Source organism: Leptodactylus fuscus, chromosome 4, assembly GCF_031893055.1.
Source record: "Leptodactylus fuscus isolate aLepFus1 chromosome 4, aLepFus1.hap2, whole genome shotgun sequence".
NCBI lineage: Eukaryota > Metazoa > Chordata > Amphibia > Anura > Leptodactylidae > Leptodactylus > Leptodactylus fuscus.
The window spans coordinates 134,198,168-134,221,237 of NC_134268.1; the positions used below are offsets into that span (position 1 = coordinate 134,198,168).

At 42.6% G+C, this 23,070-nt stretch overlaps 1 protein-coding gene across 5 annotated transcripts in view; it reads right to left on the reverse strand.

Annotated features, from left to right (window-relative positions):
* CTNND2 (catenin delta 2) overlaps nucleotides 1-22,839 on the reverse strand; it is a 368,350-nt gene extending 345,511 nt beyond the window's left edge. For all 5 annotated transcript variants that reach the window (XM_075271079.1, XM_075271077.1, XM_075271078.1 and 2 more), the window contains exon 1: nucleotides 22,229-22,839. The gene's annotated coding sequence lies outside the window, so the exon portion shown is untranslated. The remainder of the gene's footprint in view (nucleotides 1-22,228) is intronic.
* Nucleotides 22,840-23,070: the final 231 nt, after the last annotated feature.

The window sequence follows — 23,070 nt, forward strand, 5'->3', positions numbered from 1 at the left end:
AATGTGCATTTGCATACCTCAGGTGACTCTGTTTGTGGCGTGCTTGCAGAAACAGCTTCTTTCTCATCACTCTCTAATACAGCTTCTGATTGTGCAAAGTGCGCTCTATTGTTGACTGATGCACAGTGACACCATCTGCAGCAAGATGATGCTGAAGCTCTTTGGAGGTGGTCTGTGGATTGTCCTTGACTGTTCTCTCCATTCTTCTTCTCTGCCTTTCTGATATTTTTCTTGGCCTGCCACTTCTGGGCTTAACAAGAACTGTCCCTGTGGTCTTCCATTTCCTTACTATGTTCCTCACAGTGGAAACTGACAGGTTAAATCTCTGAGACAACTTTTTGTGTCCTTCCCCTGAATAACTATGTTGAACAATCTTTGTTTTCAGATCATTTGAGAGTTGTTTTGAGTAGCCCATGATGCCACTCTTCAGAGGAGATTCAAATAGGAGAACAACTTTCAATTGGCCACCTTAAATATCTTTTCTCATGATTGGATACACCTGGTTATGAAGTTCAAAGCTCGGTGAGGTTACAAAACCAATTTTGTGCTTCAGTAAGTCTGTAAAAAGTAGTTAGGAGTATTCAAATCAATAAAATGATAAGGGTGCCCATACTTTTGCACTAGTCAAATTTTGGTTTAATGCATATTGCACATTTTCTGCTAGTACAATAAACCTCATTTCAATCCTGAAATATTACTGTGTCCATCAGTTATTAGATATATCAAACTGAAATTGCTGTTGCAAACACCAAAATTTTTAGAACTAAAAATGATTAAGATTAATAGGGGTGCCCAAACTTTTTCATAGGACTGTATAAGTAGCTCTCGGTGTTAGGGCCCCATCACACAGAGTTTACGCTCCGCTCATTCAGACACGTATACATGAGCGCTTCAAAACACATCCCATTCACTTCAATGGGAGCGCGTGTAAAGAGCGGAGCGTAAACTCCGTGTGAAGGGGCCCTTAGAGAGGTATCAGACTAATGTCAGATGGATAATTTAGGTTGGTCAACAATTTAGAGGATAGCACTATAATGTACTAAACCTGAAATACAAGAACAGAGCAAATCAGACAAATGAAAACAAATTAAAATTTTAAAAATAAATTAACCCTGCTCTGCCAAGGGTCTCCAGAAATTTTGCACCTCCAGTAGACGGAGCAATTTTTACAGTTTTGAGATGGACAAATCAAACCTAAATTGCAACATTAAAAAATCATCCAACCTCCTCATACTGATATATTTTCTTAAAGTAGACGCCTGCATCATTGTCAGAATGCCACTTGGTACTGTATGCGAACAGGTACCTTCATGCAATTTTGATTTAAAATGAATGTTTTATAAAAATTAAAAAAAATGCAAAGAAATGTATATTAGTTGCTGAAAGTGGAAACCAAACAAAAAATTATATGCACCACACCTCCTAAATATAAGAATTCAACATTTGCAGCATTCATTCATATCACTAAGGCCTACACCTGCATGCACGTGTCTTCAGAAAGTCACTAGAATTGGAAGGAATGAAAATCTACTTTGAAGCTGGAAATGTTAAAAAAGTATCATCCTATAAAATGTAGGGATTACACACTGTGAAAGCAAGTGAACCCCTAAACCCTATATATTTTTTTAAGTAGACAACCTGAACATTACATGTGTCTTAATGGGTCATCAATAGCCACATCCACCTTCATGTAACTTTGTGACAAACACATAATACTTTTTTGAAAAAATGCACTAAAACACATACTTGCACCTAAAACTCATGCTCAATCTTACATTAACATATAAAATACATTTAAAGTAATAGCTTAAGGTGTAGACTATATATATATATATATATATATATATATATATATATATATATATATATATATATATACACACCGGCCACTTTATTAGGTACACCTGTCCAACTGCTCGTTAACACTTAATTTCTAATCAGCCAATCACATGGCGGCAACTCAGTGCATTTAGGTATGTAGACATGGTCAAGACAATCTCCTGCAGTTCAAACCAAGCATCAGTATGGGGAAGAAAGGTGATTTGAGTGCCTTTGAACGTGGCATGGTTGTTGGTGCCAGAAGGGCTGGTCTGAGTATTTCAGAAACTGCTGATCTACTGGGATTTTCACGCACAACCATCTCTAGGGTTTACAGAGAATGGTCCGAAAAAGAAAAAACATCCAGTGAGCGGCAGTTCTGTGGGCGGAAATGCGTTGTTGATGCCAGAGGTCAGAGGAGAATGGCCAGACTGGTTCGAGCTGATAGAAAGGCAACAGTGACTCAAATAGACACCTGTTACAACCAAGGTAGCCAGAAGAGCATCTCTGAACGCACAGTACGTCGAACTTTGAGGAAGATGGGCTACAGCAGCAGAAGACCACACCGGGTGCCACTCCTTTCAGCTAAGAACAGGAAATTGAGGCTACAATTTGCACAAGCTCATCGAAATTGGATAATTGAAGATTGGAAAAACGTTGCCTGGTCTGATGAGTCTCGATTTCTGCTGCGACATTCGGAAGGTAGGGTCAGAATTTGGCATCAACAACATGAAAGCATGGATCCATCCTGCCTTGTATCAACGGTTCAGGCTGGTGGTGGTGGTGTCATGGTGTGGGGAATATTTTCTTGGCACTCTTTGGGCCCCTTGGTACCAATTGAGCATTGTTGCAACGCCAAAGCCTACCTGAGTATTGTTGCTGACCATGTCCATCCCTTTATGACCACAATGTACCCAACATCTGATGGCTACTTTCAGCAGGATAATGCGCCATGTCATAAAGCTGGAATCATCTCAGACTGGTTTCTTGAACATGACAATGAGTTCACTGTACTCCAATGGCCTCCACAGTCACCAGATCTCAATCCAATAGAGCATCTTTGGGATGTGGTGGAACGGGAGATTCGCATCATGGATGTGCAGCCGACAAATCTGTGGCAACTGTGTGATGCCATCATGTCAATATGGACCAAAATCTCTGAGGAATGCTTCCAGCACCTTGTTGAATCTATGCCACGAAGAATTGAGGCAGTTCTGAAGGCAAAAGGGGGTCCAACCCGTTACTAGCATGGTGTACCTAATAAAGTGGCCGGTGAGTGTATATATATATATATATATATATATATATATATATATATATATATATTTATACATTATATATATATATATATATATATATATATATATATATATATATATATATATATATACACACACCGGTATATATTATATACTATATGTACCGCAAACATTAACTACAACATCTCCCGAATACATTAATACAGAAGACAGGCAGGATTTTGCTGTTATTCTCTAATATGTTAAAAATCTATACTGCAACTAGCAAACTATGACTGTGATACCAAAATATAACTTTTTTGAGACTGCACAGCATACCGTTTATAAAAACACAACTTAATATTTCAAATATAAAACCACATTCATGCAACCTTGCAGCAGAGATTGCAAGCAAAAATTGCACAAAAATTCAAATTCGCCACTAAAGTGCAGGCTCAAGCAATCCCTTTCTGCAAACAAAATGTATATTCCAAACAACTGCAAGATATGAGGAATTCATACATACCATATATACATATACAGTATATGGTATGTATGAGCCATATATATATGCTAAAGAAACGCCAAAATCGCAGAACCAACCAATTTTGTGCATGCAAGTTAAATAGAATTGTACATAAAAATGTTATTTTCTATCTCTCTATAAAAACTGTAGCAATCTATACGTTCATCGCAAGTGATAATCGTTATTAGTAATATTTTACCGTGTCACGGATATTGCTAGAGACTTTACTCTAGAGATTTACTCAAAGGTAAACGTCTGGGTTACAGCACCAATACACTTCCTGGTTATGTTCAGAGGGTATTATGTAAGAATACCCCTCTAGTAAGCCACAGAGGGGAATTACATTATCTCTCTATGTGACAATCAGAGATCAAAAGTATAGCATGCACTCTGATTGATAGAAGAGGGGATAACATGGACAGAAATCACTGCTACCACCCTCCTGAGGTTACATACAGGTTAGGCACAGGTGATGATGATTCATCATCTTTGTGCATTCTGCAGGGCTCCTCCTCCCCCCTTCTCTACCTACTACAGTTCTTAAAGGGGCTCTATCACTAGGAAAAGTCATTTTTAACTAATCACACCTTTGCATAGCCTTTAGAAAGTCTATTCCACACCTACCTTTAGTATGTAGATTGCCTCAGTGGTTTCTGAATAAGTCCGTTTTTATTCATATGCTAATTAGACTGGTGCACGATAGATCATGCACACCTCTCCTATTGTTTTCTATGGGAGACTGCTGATGATGATGATGATGATGACTCAGCTTCCTGTTTGCTTTCCACACATAGAAGATAATGGGAGAGAGGAGGCTGCTGGGAACTTCCTGAGCTGGCTGGAGGTTCATTAGCATATGAATAAAAACTGACTTATTCAGACACCACTGAGGCAATCTACATACTAAAGGTAAGTGTGGAATAGACTTTCTAAAGCCTATACAAGGATGTGATTAGTTAAAAATGACTTTTCCCAGTGATAGAGCCCCTTTAAGATTACTCCTGAGACAGGAGGGTGGGATACTTTAGAGCCCTATATCTTAGCATTGGTTGGGGCTATGATCATGAGTTTGGATTCCTTTTAAAGATGAAGATCTCATCTTTAAAATGATACCAAGATCTTTCTGATAACCTTACAATTTTGGACTGAATTGCTATTACAAACGTTGTCGGGAATTGAGATCTGCAATGGGATCTTAATGCCGAATAGCGTTTTCAACAGTGAATTGCACCGGATCTTTAAGGCTAAGTTCACACTGGGGGGCGGTGTCCTGGAGGCGGGGAGCTGCGTCACTCTCGGGTCAAAGCCCGCCTGCCACGACTATTGAGGTTTCCCCCTCCGCAGTCGGCTCAAATGAACGGGCCGATTCCAGAGGTTGCTGCAGCCAGGCAGACGCCGCGGCTCAACGAGCTGCGGAATCTGCCTGAAGAAAGGTCAGCCCCACCACTTTTTTCCGTGAGCGGCATGTTGTCTGGCGGTCTCCATAGACCACCAGTGTGAGGGGCAGATTATGACGTGGATTACGCTCCATAATCCGCCCCCTCTGTGCGAACGGTCCCTAAGGGTTATCATAAAGATCTTGGTATCATTGTAAAGATGAGATTCTCATCTTTAAAATATATCCAAAATCATCTTCATAGCCCCAACCAGCCTGAGATATCTGAATTAGTAGTAAAGACATATTAGATATGTGATTGGCTACAGAAATGCCACACTGGGAGGACGTACAGATAAGAGGTTGGTAGGGAAAAAAGTTAAATAATGGAAAAAAAAAATCATGGGCACATACGGCCCTATGAAGTCTGATCAGGCCAGGACAAAGAGGTTGGTATCGTTTGGGACAAATATTCTGCATAATTTCAGATGGTGGTGGTAACAGGAACCCCATCTCCTAATTTTAACTCAGGACTTCACAGGAGAATGCTAAATCAGCAAATGTGCACAGAAGGACTTTTCTAGCTATTAGCGTAAAGATGAGCCCCCAACTGTATTGGTTATATTGATCTTGTAGCAGGGTGAGTAGTGTCTGAGTAATCCAGGAAAAGTCAGTACATACCGTATTTTTTGGACTATAAGACGCACTTTTTTTCCCCAAAATTTGGGGGGAAAAGAAGGGTGCGTCTTATCGTCTGAATGTGCCTGGCCTGGCACCCGCCGTAATAGAGAGGCGAATGCCGGCAAGTGATAGACGCCGGGGCCTGAGACATCGCTGCGCTCCTCTGCCCTGCATGAAGCCAGCAGCGGCAGGGGCGATGCTATTCCGCTCCTCCGTCCCCCCGCTTCATGCAGGGCAGCGGAGCACAACGATGTCTCAGGCCCCGGCACCTGTGATGGCGTCTATCCCTCACCAGCATCCGCCTCTCTAGTACAGCGGATGCCGGGTCTGCAGTCTGTATCAGCGGCCTCTTCTCCCCCGGGGCCGGTCCCCACAGGCCCCATACCTGTAAAGTTGCAGGCCGGCTCCTGCGCGGCGATATCGCAGGAGCCGACCTGTTCGGGTGACAGCAGGGAGCCTAATGAGGCTCCCAGGCCTGTCACTGCTATATATTAGTATTGCGGCTGGGTCTATGACCAGCCGTAATACTAATAGACAGAATGTCCCATAGACGGCAATACAGTTGTATTGCCGTCTATGGGACTTGCAATCAAGTGACCGCAGGCTCAAGCCCCCGGGGGGGAATAAAATAGTAAAAAAAAAAAAAAAACAAGCTTTAAAAATATATAATAAAAATATGACATAAATAAAAGTTCAAAATCACCTCCTGTCCCTAGAATATATATATAAAAGTAGAAAATCATATGTCATAAACCACCGGGTTTTTTTTCAATACAAGGCGATCTAAGCAATAGATATTCCCCAAAATGGTACAACTAAAAAGTACTTCTGGCCCCGCAAAAAAAACACTCTATGCGTCCCCGTACAGCTGCAGGGTCACCTGTCAATGTGGCCTTGCAGCTGTTGCAAAACTACAACTCCCATATATTAAATATTTTACCATTTTTTGCTTCAAATTTTTTTTTCCCTATTTTCCTCCTCTAAAACCTAAGGTTTTTAGCACACGTGATAGTTACCTTAGTGAGGACCACTCATCATTAAGGTTTTTAGCACACGTGATAGTTACCTTAGTGAGGACCACTCATCATCTCTACCATCTCCAGTTTTTTGCCTTCTTCAATAGGTGTTGATCTAATTGCTTCAGTGCAGCTGGAATTTTTTCTCTATCTTTTGCAGTAGAGCACTGTTCTTGAGCAAGTACCCAATATGCTATCTAGGCTCTCTATTGTCAGGTGTGCATTCTCTATCTAACTGCTCCAGCCCAAGACTGCCCAGAGCAGAGAGCAGAATTGATTGAGAGCTGAAATTAACTGTAATGATTAATTTCAAGCATCAGAATCAGTGGAATAGGTCCTATTAAAAAATACAAAGAGTTGGAATTGGTGGAGATGGTGCAAGGTTCTCCTTAAAGTTCTGTACACAGCAGACCATCCCTTGGGCATGATACTAGTGTCACAATTTTCATCTCATTTGGAAGCTAAACATCTGAGCTTCAGAGTAAGCTAACGATCTGGTGACCAAAAGGTCACCAGAGCTTTCCTATCTGCATAGACACTGTCCTTATATGAGTGTGGAGCCCGGGAAGCAGTGGTGCAGACAGCACACACACAGGGAGCTGTCTATTCATGTGTCAGCTCCCTGAGTGACTGTATCAGAGGAACAGCAGGGGTAGCATAAGTGCAGGAGGCACCCAGTGTGTTGGGAGCTCCCTGCATTATAATATTGAGCAGTATTTGCAGAGACAAAGTCATGTCCCTGTATACCCTTTCCATGACCTCAGGAGGTGTGTTCTTTTTTTCTTTTCCATATATAGCGCACTTCTTCTAGTTTGCTTGGAGCTTTTTTTTTTTTTTTGCATATAAAAATAGCCCAATCAGGGCTATTCTGGCATTTTTTTTATTTACTATAAGGCGTGGTGAAAGGATGAACAGTTGTGTAATTTTTGCAAAAAATCAATGTTTGATAAAAAGTTGCATGAAGGTGGTTGTAAGTATAATAAGCTAGATAGTATTCTGATCGCCAGGGTGTCTGCTGTTCGGAAATATATAGTTTTTGGGGGTTTAGTCACTGTTTCTGGTGTGTGTGGTATGTTTTATCCATGTCACTACTACTTTCAAATTTGAAGACAAAAAGCAGATTTTGGGTGTTTGTGATTTTTGCAGTTTTGAGAACATATATAGTGTCTAGATGTATACACATGTGGTATGTATAAACTCCTCACACCCTGGCCTTTAAGTTTTAGGAAGTATTAGATGACTATATTTCGAATTGTCTCAGCGTTTTAGTCTCAAAGCTGAACTTTTGTGTAATTTTTGCAAAAAATCAATGTTTGATAAAAAGTTGCATGATTTTGGCTGTGAGTATAATAAGCTAGATGGTATTTTTATGATCGCCAGGGTGTCTGCTGTTTGCAAATATATAGATTTATGGGGTTTTGTCAGTGATTCTAATGAATATGGCATGTTTTATTCATGCTGCTATTTTTTCACATTTAAGGCCAAAATCAAGATTTTTAGGTGAACTTTTTTAGGGTCTTAAAGGGAGTTTAGTCACATACAGTCCTATGAAAAAGTTTGGGCACTCCTATTAATCTTAATCATTTTTAGTTCTAAATATTTTGGTGTTTATAACAGCCATTTCAGTTTGATATATCTAATAACTGATGGACACAGTAATATTTCAGGATTGAAATGAGGTTTATTGTACTAACAGAAAATGTGCAATATGCATTAAACCAAAATTTGACCGGTGCAAAAGTATGGGCACCTCAACAGAAAAGTGACATTAATATTTAGTAGATCCTCCTTTTGCAAAGATAACAGCCTCTAGTCGCTTCCTGTAGCTTTTAATCAGTTCCTGGATCCTGGATGAAGGTATTTTGGACAAACAATTCAAGTTCAGTTAAGTTAGATGGTCGCCGAGCATGGACAGCCCGCTTCAAATCATCCCACAGATGTTCAATGATATTCAGGTCTGGGGACTGGGATGGCCATTCCAGAACATTGTAATTGTTCCTCTGCATGAATGCCTGAGGATTTGGAGCGGTGTTTTGGATCATTGTCTTGCTGAAATATCCATCCCCGGCGTAACTTCAACTTCGTCACTGATTCTTGAACATTATTCTCAAGAATCTGCTGATACTGAGTGGAATCCATGCGACTCTCAACTTTAACAAGATTCCCGATGCCGGCATTGGCCACACAGCCCCAAAGCATGATGGAACCTCCACCAAATTTTACAGTGGGTAGCAAGTGTTTTTCTTGGAATGCTGTTTCTTTTTGGACGCCATGCATAACGCCTTTTTTTATAACCAAACAACTCAATTTTTGTTTCCAAAATGAAGCTGCCTTGTCTAAATGTGCTTTTTCATACCTCAGGCAACTCTATTTGTGGCGTACGTGCAGAAACGGCTTCTTTCTCATCACTCTCCCATACAGCTTCTATTTGTGCAAAGTGCGCTGTATAGTTGACCGATGCACAGTGACACCATCTGCAGCAAGATGATGCTGCAGCTCTTTGGAGGTGGTCTGTGGATTGTCCTTGACTGTTCTCACCATTCTTCTTCTCTGCCTTTCTGATATTTTTCTTGGCCTGCCACTTCTGGGCTTAACAAGAACTGTCCCTGTGGTCTTCCATTTCCTTACTATGTTCCTCACAGTGGAAACTGACAGGTTAAATCTCTGAGACAGCTTTTTGTATCCTTCCGCTGAACAACTATGTTGAACAATCTTTGTTTTCAGATCATTTGAGAGTTGTTTTGAGTAGCCCATGATGCCACTCTTCAGAGGAGATTCAAATAGGAGATCAACTTGCAATTGGCCACCTTAAATACCTTTTCTTATGATTGGATACATCTGGCTATGAAGTTCAAAGCTCACTGAGGTTACAAAACCAATTTTGTGCTTCAGTCAGTCAGTAAAAAGTAGTTAGGGGAATTCAAATCAATAAAATGATAAGGGTGCCCATACTTTTGCACCGGTCAAATTTTGGTTTAATGCATATTGCACATTTTCTGTTAGTACAATAAACCTCATTTCAATCCTGAAATATTACTGTGTCCATCAGTTATTAGATATATCAAACTGAAATGGCTGTTGCAAACACCAAAATATTTAGAACAAAAAATGATTAAGATTAATAGGGGTGCCCAAACTTTTTCATAGGACTGTATATGTAGTATTGATGGATTAAAGACACCTTAGACTTTAGTATACTAAATAAATTACCGTATGTCAGTATATGGTCAGCATGTGGTACAGTTTAGGTCAGAAATTTTGAATTTTTGAATTTTTTTTTAGAAAAAAAAAACTTTAACTCAAATGTATACAAGTATAATGTAGCATTCCAAGATAAAGCTGTTCAAGCTATATTCCTGGCTCTCTGCTTTCAGAAAATATATTGGTATGGGGGTCTTTGACAAATATTTAATTCAGAAATATGCATTTTATTCAGACATGTCAAAACTCTGAAAATTGCTCTGGCTACTGGAGGTGCAAAATTTCCAGAGGCCCTTGGCAGTGAAAGGGTTAAAGGGGTATTCCCATGAACATAACCATTTTTAAATTTGTAGATAATTAAAAGTTAAACATTTTTGTAAGTATAAGTAATTAAACATTTTGCAGAATTTTAAAGATTTTCTCTAAATAGCTTGTGGTCACAGTCTTGTTGTCTTGATCTGTTGCCTGTGGATACAACCATGAATACAGGAACTTTCTAAGGTCAGAAAATCAGCCCTGATATCCTTACGTTAGCTGGGATATATTCTGATACATAGGAGGAACAAAAAATAATGAAATACTGATAGGGGTTTGTTATAAATCTCCAAATATAACAGAAGAATCTGAAAATATACTAATAAAACAAATAGATGAGGCAGCAAAGCATAATAAAGTCATTATAATGGGGGATTTCAACTACCCAGATATCAACTGGGAGGCAGAAACCTGCAGATCCAACAAAGGGAACAGGTTCTTGTCATTAACCCCTTCCCGACATGCGCCATAATAGTACGGCGCATGTCGGGTGTGTAACTATGGCGACCGCCCGGGAGCCGGGCGGCCGCCATAGCCGCCGGGTGTCTACTGCTTTAAGCAGTAGACAACCGGCTCTAATGCCTCCGATCGGTCCTGGACCGATCGGAGGCATTAACCCCTCCGGCGCCATTTTCCCGGCAGTGCATGGGCGCCGCCATTTTGCCCGGGATGCCGGGGAGGGTTAGACGCCGGCACAGGTGCCTGCGACATCTCTACGCTTCTGCCCTGCATGAAGCCAGCAGTGGCAGGAGCGATGCTGCTATTCCGCTCCTCCGCCCTCCCCACCCCCCTCCAGAATAGCAGCATCGCTCATGCCGCTGCTGGCTTCATGCAGGGCAGGAACGTAGCGATGTTGCAGGCCCCGGCACCTGTACTGGCGTCTAACCCTCCCCGGCATCCGCTGTAATAGAGAGGCGGCCCCCGGAGTCTGTATTGGCGGCCCCTTCCCCCCCAGCCGCAATAGTAATATACAGAAAGTCCCATAGACGGCAATACAGTTGTATTGCCGTGTATGGGAATTGCAATCAAATGACTGCAGGTTCAAGCCCCCTGGGGGGGGACTAATAAAATAGTTTAAAAAAAAAAAAGCTTTAAAAATATATAATAGATCCAGCACTCGTTCCCCCCTCCTTTATCTGAAAGCAGGAAGCTAGGCCATGTGGTGTAGACACAGGAATAGCTACAGACACAGGCTGGCTCCCGTGCACTTAGCCCCTCCTCCCCCCCTAACCCCCTCCCCCCCCCTCTTAATAAAGTAAGAGAGTGGACAAACAGATCAGTTTTGCTGAAGCATTGCATTTAGGAAAAGTCTTACATTCACATTAACAAGCAGTATAGATAGGACCCTTGTGATGGGACAACCCCTTTAACAAATGAACCTGACACACTTTCAAAAGTGGAGGTTGGGGGAAATCTGGGTAATAGTGATCATAACATAATAAGTTTTCCAGTACACAATAAGATGTTCATTAGAGGGGTCACAAAAACACTAAACTTCAGGAAGGCCAATTTTAACCACCTCAGAGAGGAGCTTAGCAGCATAAACTGGGACAATGCCCTCAACGTGACGGGAACACAAACTAAATGGGACATCTTCAAAAATATACTACCGTATATACTCGAGTATAAGCCGAGTTTTTCAACACAGTTTTTGTGCTGAAAAAGTGCTCCTCGGCTTATACTAGAGTCATTACGGTAATTTTCTGCTAGCAGGCCAGGAACGCAGACGACCCCCCACACACACACACACACACACACTGCTTCATCACACGTCGGGTGGTGTGGCCACGTAAGCTCAGGCCCGCACCCAGCCTGTGTCTGCTTCCTGGCGTGCTAGCAGAAGTACCGTAAGTACTTACAGTATCTCCATGCTCCTGGCAGTAGCGTGGCGATGCTGCGGCCCCGGCACCCGCCCCGGTGTCTGTATGCCGGGTCCGGATGTCGGGTCTGTAAGGGCCCGTTCACACATGCTGATGTGTTCCGTCCGTAAGGAGTCCGCATGAGGACCCTCCCGGATGGAATACAAGCGCAAGTGTAAGCTTGTTCAAGCAGTTCAAGCGTACGGGCCCCATAGACTATAATGGGTTCTGTGGGCTTGCCTGCTTTGATGACAGCCGGGAGCCTAATGAAGGCTCCCAGGCCTGTCATCGCTATATTACTATTGTGGCTGGTCTATGACCATCCGTGATAGTAATGTAGAGAATCTCCCATAGACGGCAATACACTTGTATTGCCGTCTATGGGATTTGCAGTCAAATGATTGCAGGTTCAAGTCCCCTAGGGGAGGGGCTAATAAAATAGTGAAAAAAAAAAAGTTTTAAAAAATATAATAAATAAAAGTTCTAAATCACTCCTTTCCCTAGAATACATATAAGGGCGGGTTCACACCAGCACCCGATCTCTGTTATGCAGGTTTCCGTTTTCTGTCAGCAGAAGATGGAAACCAACATTCATTGTCCGCAGGTGAGCGTCTTCTGCTCTCCGTGGCGAAACCGTTTTTTCTTTTACGGGACACAAAGTCCGGTATGTTAAACTTTGGGTCCGGTTAAAAAAAACAAAAAAAAAACGTTTCGCCGCTGAGAGCAGAAGACGCTAACCAGCGGAAACTTTTCAAACCCATAAATGAGACCCAGACCCATACAAGAAGACAGAAGAGGCAGGCGTGCCCGAAGCTGACGTAGCATCGTGCATCCCCGCCCATGGTGCACGTTCAGGTACGATTAGCATATATGTTTTAATGCTTTTATTTAAAAACAGGACTGGGGTTTAATTTAACATTTACGGTGCCTGAATAGCCTTTTTAAAGGCTATTCACGCATATGTGGGGCTCTATTAGCATAATTTTGCTGATAAAGCCCCTTTAAGGATTCAGTAATGACTGGGTCTGTTCCACAGGATTGGCTCATAGCAAATGTGGTGCCAATTTTCAAAAAGGGGTGTAAAAGTGAACCTGGAAACTATAGGCCAGTAAATTTGATACTGTTCCACATAAACGGTTGGTATGCAAAATAAAAATGTTGGTACTGGGGAAAAACATATGCATTTGGGTTAGCAACTGGCTCACTGATAGGAAACATAGGGTACTTGTTAATGGTAAATATTCAGACTGGGTCACAGTCACCAGTGGGGTGCCACAAGGGTCAGTATTAAGTCCTCTCTTATTTAATATTTTATTAATGACCTGGTAGAGCAGGGGTGCTCACACTTTGGCTGCATGTGAGCTACTTTATAACATTACCAAGTCGAAAGATCTACTACCCACTTCTTGTGGGTGTGACCTGGGGGCGGGCCTGTGGGCGGGGCCGTGCATGTGTGGGCAGGGCCGAGCGTGAGAGCAGGAGACAGCGGCGTTCTGTGGCCGCCCAGGGATCCCCGCTGTCTGCTTGTTCACAGCGCAGGCTGACAGTTATCTCTGGACACTGGCAGGCTGGGGCTGCGGCAGCCCCAGCCTGCCAGTGTCTGGAGATGACTCTCAGCCTGCGCTGTGAACAAGCAACACCCCGGCCCCCTCCATCCCTAAGAGCGGCCTGCAAGTGTCCGGAGTGCTTGTTCACAGCGCAGGCTGAGAGTCGACTCTCAGTCTGCACTGTGAACAAGCAGACACCGGGGATCCCTGGCTGCATCCCGCGATCGACCCATACGTCCATTGCGATCGACCGGTAGATCGCGATCCGACGTATTGGGCACCCCTGTGGTAGAGGATTTACAAAGCAGGGTGTCCATATTTGCAGATGATACTAAACTTTGTAAGGTAATCAATAATGAGGAGGATAGTAGAATATTGCAAGGGGATCTAAGGAAACTGGAAGCATGGGCGGAGACTTGGCAAATGAATTTTAATGTTGACAAATGTAAGGTAATGTACTTTGGTCGACGTAATAAAATGTCTAATTATGTACTTAATAGTAAATTACTGGGTAAGACTGCCAATGAAAAAGACTAAGGCCGGGTTCACACGGAGTATTCTGGCTCGTCATTTGGTACGGGAGGATTTGCGGGCCGTATACGCTCCCATTGTTTTCAATGGGAGCCGGTACCGTACACGCGGCGCTATTTTGCAGCCGTGACTTTGCGGCGGCCGTACCAAATGACGAGCCAGAATACTCCGTGTGATCCCGGCCTTAGGGATTTTGGTGGACAGCAAGCTTACCTTTAGTGACCAGTGTCAGGCAGCTGCTGCCAAGGCAAATAAAATTATGGGATGTATCAGAAGAGGTATAGATTCTCATGACAAGGACATAGTTATGCCTCTATACAAATCATTTGTACGGCCACACTTAGAATATTGTGCGCAATTTTGGGTCCCTGATATACAAGAAAGACATAAGTGAACATGAAAAAGTGCAAAGACGGGCAACCAAAATGATTAGGGGAATGGGTGGACTGGAGTACAACGATAGATTAACAAACTTGGGGTTATTCAGTTTAGAGAAAAGACGTCTACGGGGAGATCTAATAACAATGTACAAATACATGAAGGGACAATACAAAGAACTTTCTAAGGATATATTTACTCCTAGGCCAGTGACAGTGACAAGAGGACATCCTCTACGTCTGGAGGAGAGAAGGTTTCACCAGAAACATAGAAGGGGATTCTTCACAGTAAGAACAACAAGGCTCTGGAACTCTCTGCCCCAGGAAGTGGTGATGGTGGATTCATTAAACAAGTTCAAGGAGGGCCTGGATGCCTTTCTTGAAGAGAAAAATATAACAGGTTATGGACTCCAGATTTTAAGGACACGTTGATCCAGGGTTTTTATACTGACTGCCAGATTGGAGTCAGGAAGTAATTTTTTCCCCTGAAATGGGGCAATTGGCATAAGCATCATGGGGTTTTTTTGCCTTCCCCTGGATCAACACTGTAGGGGACTATAAGGTTATAGGTTGGACTTGATGGACTGAGGTCTTTATCCAACCTCATCTACTATGTATGTAATGTCCCTGCCTGCTAACCCATCTACAATAAGAAAATCATGGCTGGTTTTCTAACAAGTCCAAGACCATGGAAAGTTTCTGCATTTGTGGTCATATCCATTGGCAACCGATCAAAACAGCAACATGTGACCACAAGATATTTAGAGAAAATCTTTTAAACTTTTAAGCAGAACTTTTACCAGTGATTTTGAGCTCAGGGCCTCAAGTGGTGTAATTGTGAAAAAAACAAAATGCGTGTTTTACAGCCCCTCAAATCACATTAATGGTAAACATCGATCAATATTTTTGTATTTATTTATTAAAAAAAATAGTAAATTTAATGGAAATTTGGAAGAATTCACAACTGTCAAAATGAGAAATGCTCTGCTTTTCAGACAGACAGTCATACCAACCAAATACATTAATAAATATTATCTACCATATCTCTGCTTTATATTGGCATCATCTTTTAATTGTCTTTTAGGCTGAGGCCCCACAATGCGGAAACACAACTTTTTTTGTTACAGATTTCGCTGTGGTTTTTTTAGCAAAAGCCAAGAACGGCTACAAAAGGAAATGAAATACCGTATTTTTCGGACTATAAGACGCACTTTTTTTCCCCAAAATTTGGGGGGAAAAGAAGGGTGCGTCTTATAGTCCGAATGTGGCGCCTGGCATCCGCTGTAATAGAGAGGCGGATGCCGGCAAGGGATAGACGGCGGGGCCTGAGACATCGCTGCGCTCCTCTGCCCTGCATGAAGCCAGCAGCGGCGATGCTATTCCGCTCCTCCGTCCCCCCGCCGCTGGCTTCATGCAGGGCAGAGGAGCGTAGCGATGTCTCAGGCCCCGGCACCTGTGCCAGCGTCTATCCCTCGCCGGCATCCGCCTCTCTAGTACAGCGGATGCCGGGTCAGTATCGGTGGCCCCTTCTCCCCCGAGGCCGGTCCTCACCGGCCCCATACCTGTGAAGTTGCAGGCCGGCTCCTGCGCGCCGATATCGCAGGAGCCGACCTTTTCTGGTGACAGCAGGGAGCCTAATGAGGCTCCCAGGCCTGTCACTGCTATATTAGTATCGCGGCTGGGCCTATGACCAGCCGTAATACTAATATACAGAATGTCCCATAGACGGCAATACAGTTGTATTGCCGTCTATGGGACTTGCAATCAAGTGACCGCAGGTTCAAGCCCCCGGGGGGGGAATAAAATAGTAAAAAAAAAAAAAAAAAAAAAAAAAGCTTTAAGAATATATAATAAAAATATGAAATAAATAAAAGTTCTAAATCACCTCCTGTCCCTAGAATATACATTTAAAAGTAGAAAATCATATATCATAAACCACCAGGGTTTTTTTTCAATACAAGTTGATCTAAGCAATAGATATTCCCCAAATTGGTATAACTAAAAAGTACTTCTGGCCCCGCAAAAAAAAAAACACTCTATGCGTCCCCGTACAGCTGTAGGGTCACCTGTCAATGTGGCCTTGCAGCTGTTGCAAAACTACAACTCCCATATATTAAATATTTTACCATTTTTTGCTTCAAAATTTTTTTTCCCTATTTTCCTCCTCTAAAACCTAAGGTTTTTAGCACACGTGATAGTTACCTTAGTTATTATACTTCTACTCTCTGCTCAATCCAATCCTGGCTTTGGCTCTAAAAATAGTAGCAAAATCTCAAAAAAAAAAAAAAAAAAAACTGCATTTCGGCAAGGTGTGGCCTCAGTTTAAAACATTAAAAATATATATATATATATATTTATATTAAATATTAACAAACATTAACATTTTAATAACCATCCTTTCCCTAAAATACATATAAAAATTAACAAAACCACATTTCAGTATTCTCACATCAAAAAAACCCAGACTTTAAAAATGCAGACGTATTTATTCCATACCGTGAATGCTATAGCAAAAAACAAACAAAATCTACATACCGCACAGAATAAAGATCATTCACACAGTTCCATACACGTTAAGTCACAAGTGTCACAATATGGCAAACATTTATGGTTTTTTAAAGTTTTGTAAAAATGTTTTAGGGCTAGTTCACACGTGAACTGCCTGCGCGGGTTTTGACACCGAGAGAGACCCTTCCCTCACTCGCAGTGCGAAGAGGATGGTGGAGCCCGGCCTGGTCTGAGCGGTGTGCCACCGTGACAGATGCTGTGTGCGTGTCACTGCAGCCGCAGCATCAAGGGGTGATGTCCGGCTTCACCGTGTCCTCCCGGCACTGGGACGTGCAGCTCGGCTGCTGACAAGCTTGTGCTCACCAAGAATCACCGTAATCCCCAAGTTAACCCACGTCCCGACCTCGTCACCATACTCTACACAAAGCGAATGAGGGAAGGGTCTGGGCGCCCGTCTCTGGCGTCCTGTGATCCGCTGCTCCTTTACATAGCTCCAGTGCCAGCCATGTTGATGCTGATGCTGAACTGCGATGCTGGCCCGATAACGGAAAAGTACCAAAAAGCCTCCTATTGAATTCAATGGTTAGCGCACGTATGCCGGCACCCATAAAAATCAATGGGAGCTGCTTTTTACGCGCTCATTCTGAACGAATTTTACGTTCAGAATGAGCACAGCGTAACATCGTGTGAAGGCTCCCTAAGAAAGCTGCACAGTTCCACTACATTCTGATTTTTTTCCCAGCTTTCCCGAACATTGCATAAAGTATTACATCACCTTAAGTTTATATGAAAGCAACATGCACACAAACAAGTGCTTTGTCAGTCTCCTATCCATGGTTTTAAAGAGGACCTGTCACAAAAGTACAAGTACAAAATGCTTCATGACGTACATCTCTTCATTGCTGCTGTACCCGAGATCCATTAGGTTTTTTTAAAAATCCATCCACCTGTTTAAAACAAATAGGCCTTGGAAGGTAATACGTAAAGTAGTTCGAATTCTCCAAGTGGGACACAACCTGCTGTATGTTTTACATATAACATTGTGGGGGCTATATCTTTTGATTAGATTGACGGAATTATATTTTGTAGTTTCTTATCAGGGGCAAAGCAACCAATGTAGTACCGTATATACTCGAGTATAAGTCAAATTTCTAAATCCCTCCTTTCCCTAGAACACATATAAAAGTAGAAAATTACTGTGAAACACATACACCTGAGGTATCCCTGTGTCTGATAGTGCCCAGTCTACTAAATATAGGGTATCTGCATTCCGTCGGGAAGGAGTTAACAGGAGCACTGCAGATACCCTATATTCAGCCAGGCTGAATTCCAAGTGTGGGAAAAAAAAAACAGTCCTCAAGCTCAGGGAAGGGGCAGACAGACAACCAAAACACCCCCTCCCCTTCCCTTGCACCCAGCATCTACTGCACCCAAAAACTCCGACCATTTTAATATTTGAAATTTTCCAGTAGCTGCTGCATTTTTCCCCCTCAGCTTATACTCAAGTCAATAAGTTTTCCCAGTTTTTCGTGGTAAAATTAGGGGCCTCGGCTTATATTCGGGTCGGCTTATACTCGAGTATATACGGTATTTTGTTCTTGGTAATCACTTCCCTTTAAAGAGGACCTTTCATCAGATCGGGCACATGCAGTTTTATATACCCCGCTCCCCGCTCCACAGTACAGCGCGATAGGCGCTGCTGGGCAGAAGGACGTTCCTGGCTAAGTGTCAGAAACGCCCTTCTGACTGTAAATCGCTACGGTACCGGGACCGATAGCGCTTTACACCGGGCACAGATCAGGAAAGCTGACAGTGCGCTGAATTCAGTGCACTGTCAGCTTTCCTGCAGTATATAACACTGCATGTGCCTGATCTAATGAAAGGTCCTCTTTAAAGTGCAACAGACTGAGTCTACATTCAATCGGTGTTACGGCCATCACACCGCTGTATTAAATTCAATGTATGTGAATTGGGCTTTTCACATGACCATTTTTGATGGTCCATTTTAACGGACCGTCAATAAAAAAGTTATGTCCTATTTTTCACATTTTCATGGAACCCTCAATACACTGAAATCTATGTGGGATCTGTGAAAACCATTGCCCCTCCGGTGCAAAAAGGGCATGAAAAATTCCATTTTTCACAACCGTTTCATCCAACATTTGTGTGAATGTAGGCTGACACATTGTTTTCTGACGGACAGGGGCATAGCTTTAGGTGGTGCAGCGGTAGCAGTCACAGGTATGTAGGTGCTGCATTACAGATTTTGCATTGGGGTCCAGGAGTTTTAAGTTCCACCTTTGTTCAGGAGGCCATGATCTTGGAGACAAAACTCAGGCCAGGTCCAATTCCTGTCTATTTTGCAGTCCAAACTCATTAACTGAGTTGGGTCCGTGGAGGGCATAGAGGGCACATACATTCTTTTGTCTCAGTAAACAATAATTTTCAATTTTGTATGTTTGCACTGTTTACACTAATTGTGTGCTACATGTTTTTGTGGTATGATTTTGCCTGGCAAAGCTTAATCGATCACATATCATTTATAGTCTAATAAATTAATGATCATAATTTTCAATATGACTATTCATGAACAATCCTATGGGAGTCATACTGAGTCTAGGAATGCACTGAATATTTTTTCTGGAATTGCCATCTAGGTTTCAACCAACTGCCAAATGGTGTCGGCAATTCTTCTTTTGAAGAAAAAAAAAAAATCCGCAAAAACAAATTACCTTCCATAAATGGGACTATGCTATGGTTCCCTACACATCAGGTGGCTAAGAGCATTGCTGTAAAAGAGAGAAAATGTAAAGGAGTAACAGCACTAAAGGCCCTATTAGACAGGCTAACTAAGCAGCCACTTGTTGGGGCAAGACCGCTTGTACAAGTGATAGTTCCCAACAATTGGACTGTCTAATAGTGCTGACAATTGCAGGATGAACTAGAATTTCAGCAGGAAAATTAATCTCTTGGCAGAATATCGCCTAACAACGGCTCTGCTGTTATAAACCATGAAAGTATACACCAAGCTTTAATATATCCCCTGTATTGGCTTGTGTAATCAGGGTCCTGCCGAACGAGCACTGATAGGTCCACTCTAAAAAATATCTACTTGTCTACTACTTTAAACAAAGGATAAGGATTGATGAGGGTCCCAGGGGTTAGACCCATCTGTTCATAAAGTGATGGGATATCCTAGTTAGATGTCATCACTCTGGGAGATGGAAATGGCATAAAAAACACACACTAAACACCTTATCAATTCATTACCATCTCTCCTCTTTTGAAGCTACCTGGGTAATCGCATTCTGGAATTCCATTCATCCTGGCCTAATCAGCAGCCGATGCACTGCATCGGCATCCCGTCGTGGCTTGACCGCAGCAAAAATTCTGGCGGTGGAAAATGAAGAGGAATTCTTCTTCATTTTCCGCCGTGTGAACATACCCTTATGCAGAAATTATGCTATATTTACATAGTTTTCTAGTGTTCATCAGAGATATACGTCGAGAGGATTTTCTCTCTGTCTGGTAGAGGCCTTCATCAGGTCAGGTGCACCGAGGCTTATGGATCCCCTTGCTATATGTCAGCAACTTACACAGAGCCAAAATACACTGTAAAGGAAATGCGAAAGTAGCCTTATTAAAGGGGCTCTATCATTGGGAAAAGTCAATTTTAACTAATCACATCTTTGCATAGCCTTTAGAAAGGCTATTCCACACCTACCTTTAGTATATAGATTGCCTCAGTGATTTCTGAATAAGTAAATTTTTATTCATATGCTAATTAGACTGCACCGTGCACCCCTTTGCTATTGTTTCCTATGCACAGGCTGCTGATCATGATGACTCAGCTTCCGCTTTGCACATACAAATAGAATAGTAGAGATCAGTGCTGCTGGGAACTTCCTGTGCTGGCTGGAGGCTCATTAGCATATGAATAAAAATGAACTTATTCAAAATCCACTGAGGCAATCTACATACAAAAGGTAGGTGTGGAAGAGCATTTCTAAAGCCTATGCAAGAATGTGATTAGTTAAAAATGACTTTTCCCACTGATAGAGCCCCTTTAATACTTACATTACTAGTAATCAAAACTTTTCCAGGTCCATTTGACATAATTCTGCTTCAAGCCTTATATACAAGACCACAGTTTTTATCCACAATTGCGGAGGAAAGTAAGGACCCATGCATTTCTATGGCCCCTTATACACATCTGTATATTTTCGGCTGTGTGGTCGTGCTGTAAAAAAGAGATGCAAAATATGGAGCATGTCCAAAACTTGTTTGTATATACGGCTTAGTCAATTCATCTCAATGTATCGGTCAGTGAAATTCAGGGATGACACAATCCAATACCAATCCGCGAGCCATCCGTCTCGTTTTTACGGACTCGTACACTGCACACGGTCATGTGCATGTAGCCTAAAGGATTTCTCACAGCACCAAAAGTTTTATGTTTCCCAGCAAAAGAAACACCACACTACACACACAATGAAAGGCTGCAGCAATGGCCGAGGCTAAGCCATGACAGGAATATGGAAAGGTGATCATTTTGAGAAAGTAGAGAATCACCAAAGGCCTCTGTGAACAAACATCAAATTCATGGGTGCAAAGACCTTCACCTGAAGCCCCACAAAAGATCACCAAATGAAAGCGCCTCCTATAAGAAATGTTGAAAGGGTGTTTTGTTTTTTTGGGGGGTTTTTTCAAAATGGTAGGAGGATGTCAGATTTCTCTCACGACTGAATGCATTTTTGTGGTCCAGTGACCTATTTCTTAACTGATGGTTTGCTGTCATACTAAAGCAAAAGCTTCGCTGTCTTCACATTGCTGTATATGTAATCCATATTTTGGAACACTGGCTCCATCCCCTCCTTCTCTGCATTTCCAATATTATCATTGGGAAAAGAAGGGGGGGGCAATCTGCAGACACCAGGAATAAATAAAAATAACCAAAACTAAGCAGTCACCCGACTGACTGACTGAATGCTCCTGCCTCACCCAGCAGGGCCGCCCCTGCCTGCTCTATGTAATACATGGATGGTGACCGGGCACGTCCATATATGACATAACAATAGCACTACAGCCTTCCCCATAGGATCTATACTGAGCCATGCTAGACATTGCAATGAAATATTAGCAGGTTATCACAGAAAACAAGTCTGAAGCCGACCCAGCCCGCCCCCAAGAACAGATAACAAAGATCAGCCCAGACATCTCTGAAAATTTTTCTCACCGAAGGCCTCAGAAGATTCTCCAAGGTGGTCACAACAAGCAGAAAGGCAGAAGAGAAAATCTCCACAGCCGCAGCTAGTGACGAGGCTGATGGTGGCTGCTCTGTCTCAAAGGGCGATCCTGACCTTGCAGAGATGCAGAAGCAGCATCCTCCCTCTTGCTGCGCGTCTCTTCCTCAGGATGGCTCCTTCAGCTACCCACACCTTTCCATCCCGCCTTCTCGATTTTCCCACCGTGGATGATGATCTATCTTTATCTTTAAAATGCCAAGATTCCGAGGCAATGGATGCGAAAACTAGGGACTTAATTCCAAGGCATCGGGATTTTGTCGTTCTGCTATTAGCGTCTGTGTCATGAGATGAAGACGTGATAAGATGCTTCGTGTCTTGATGCTGCTGCTGAGGAAAAACTGTTTCTCTCAATTGGAGAAGATAAGCCGTACCACCGCCCCTTTTCCTCTAAATTGTGAGCAAGGCTGAGGGAGGAGCCAAGGAACTACAAGCTATGGGCGAGACATGGAAGATGAATGCTGTGGCTTGCACAGAGGCAGAATGATGGAGGCGCCTGGGTGCAGAATGACAATGCTCTGCTGCATGGCTGCTCTCCATCTACATGGCCATGCATTCTGCTAACGCTCCATTCTAGCCGTGAGCAGAACAGGTTATACACATGATGCGATTCTGGGAACGCATAGGCATGACATCACTGATTATATAACTTCTACATTGCTATATAGGCATGAGTGCAAGGATGAGGAAAGTAAACATCCATAGAAGTCTGGTCATTTAGCTTTTACTCTTGCTTTTGTAATGACATAGGGATGTACGCTATATGGAGAAATGT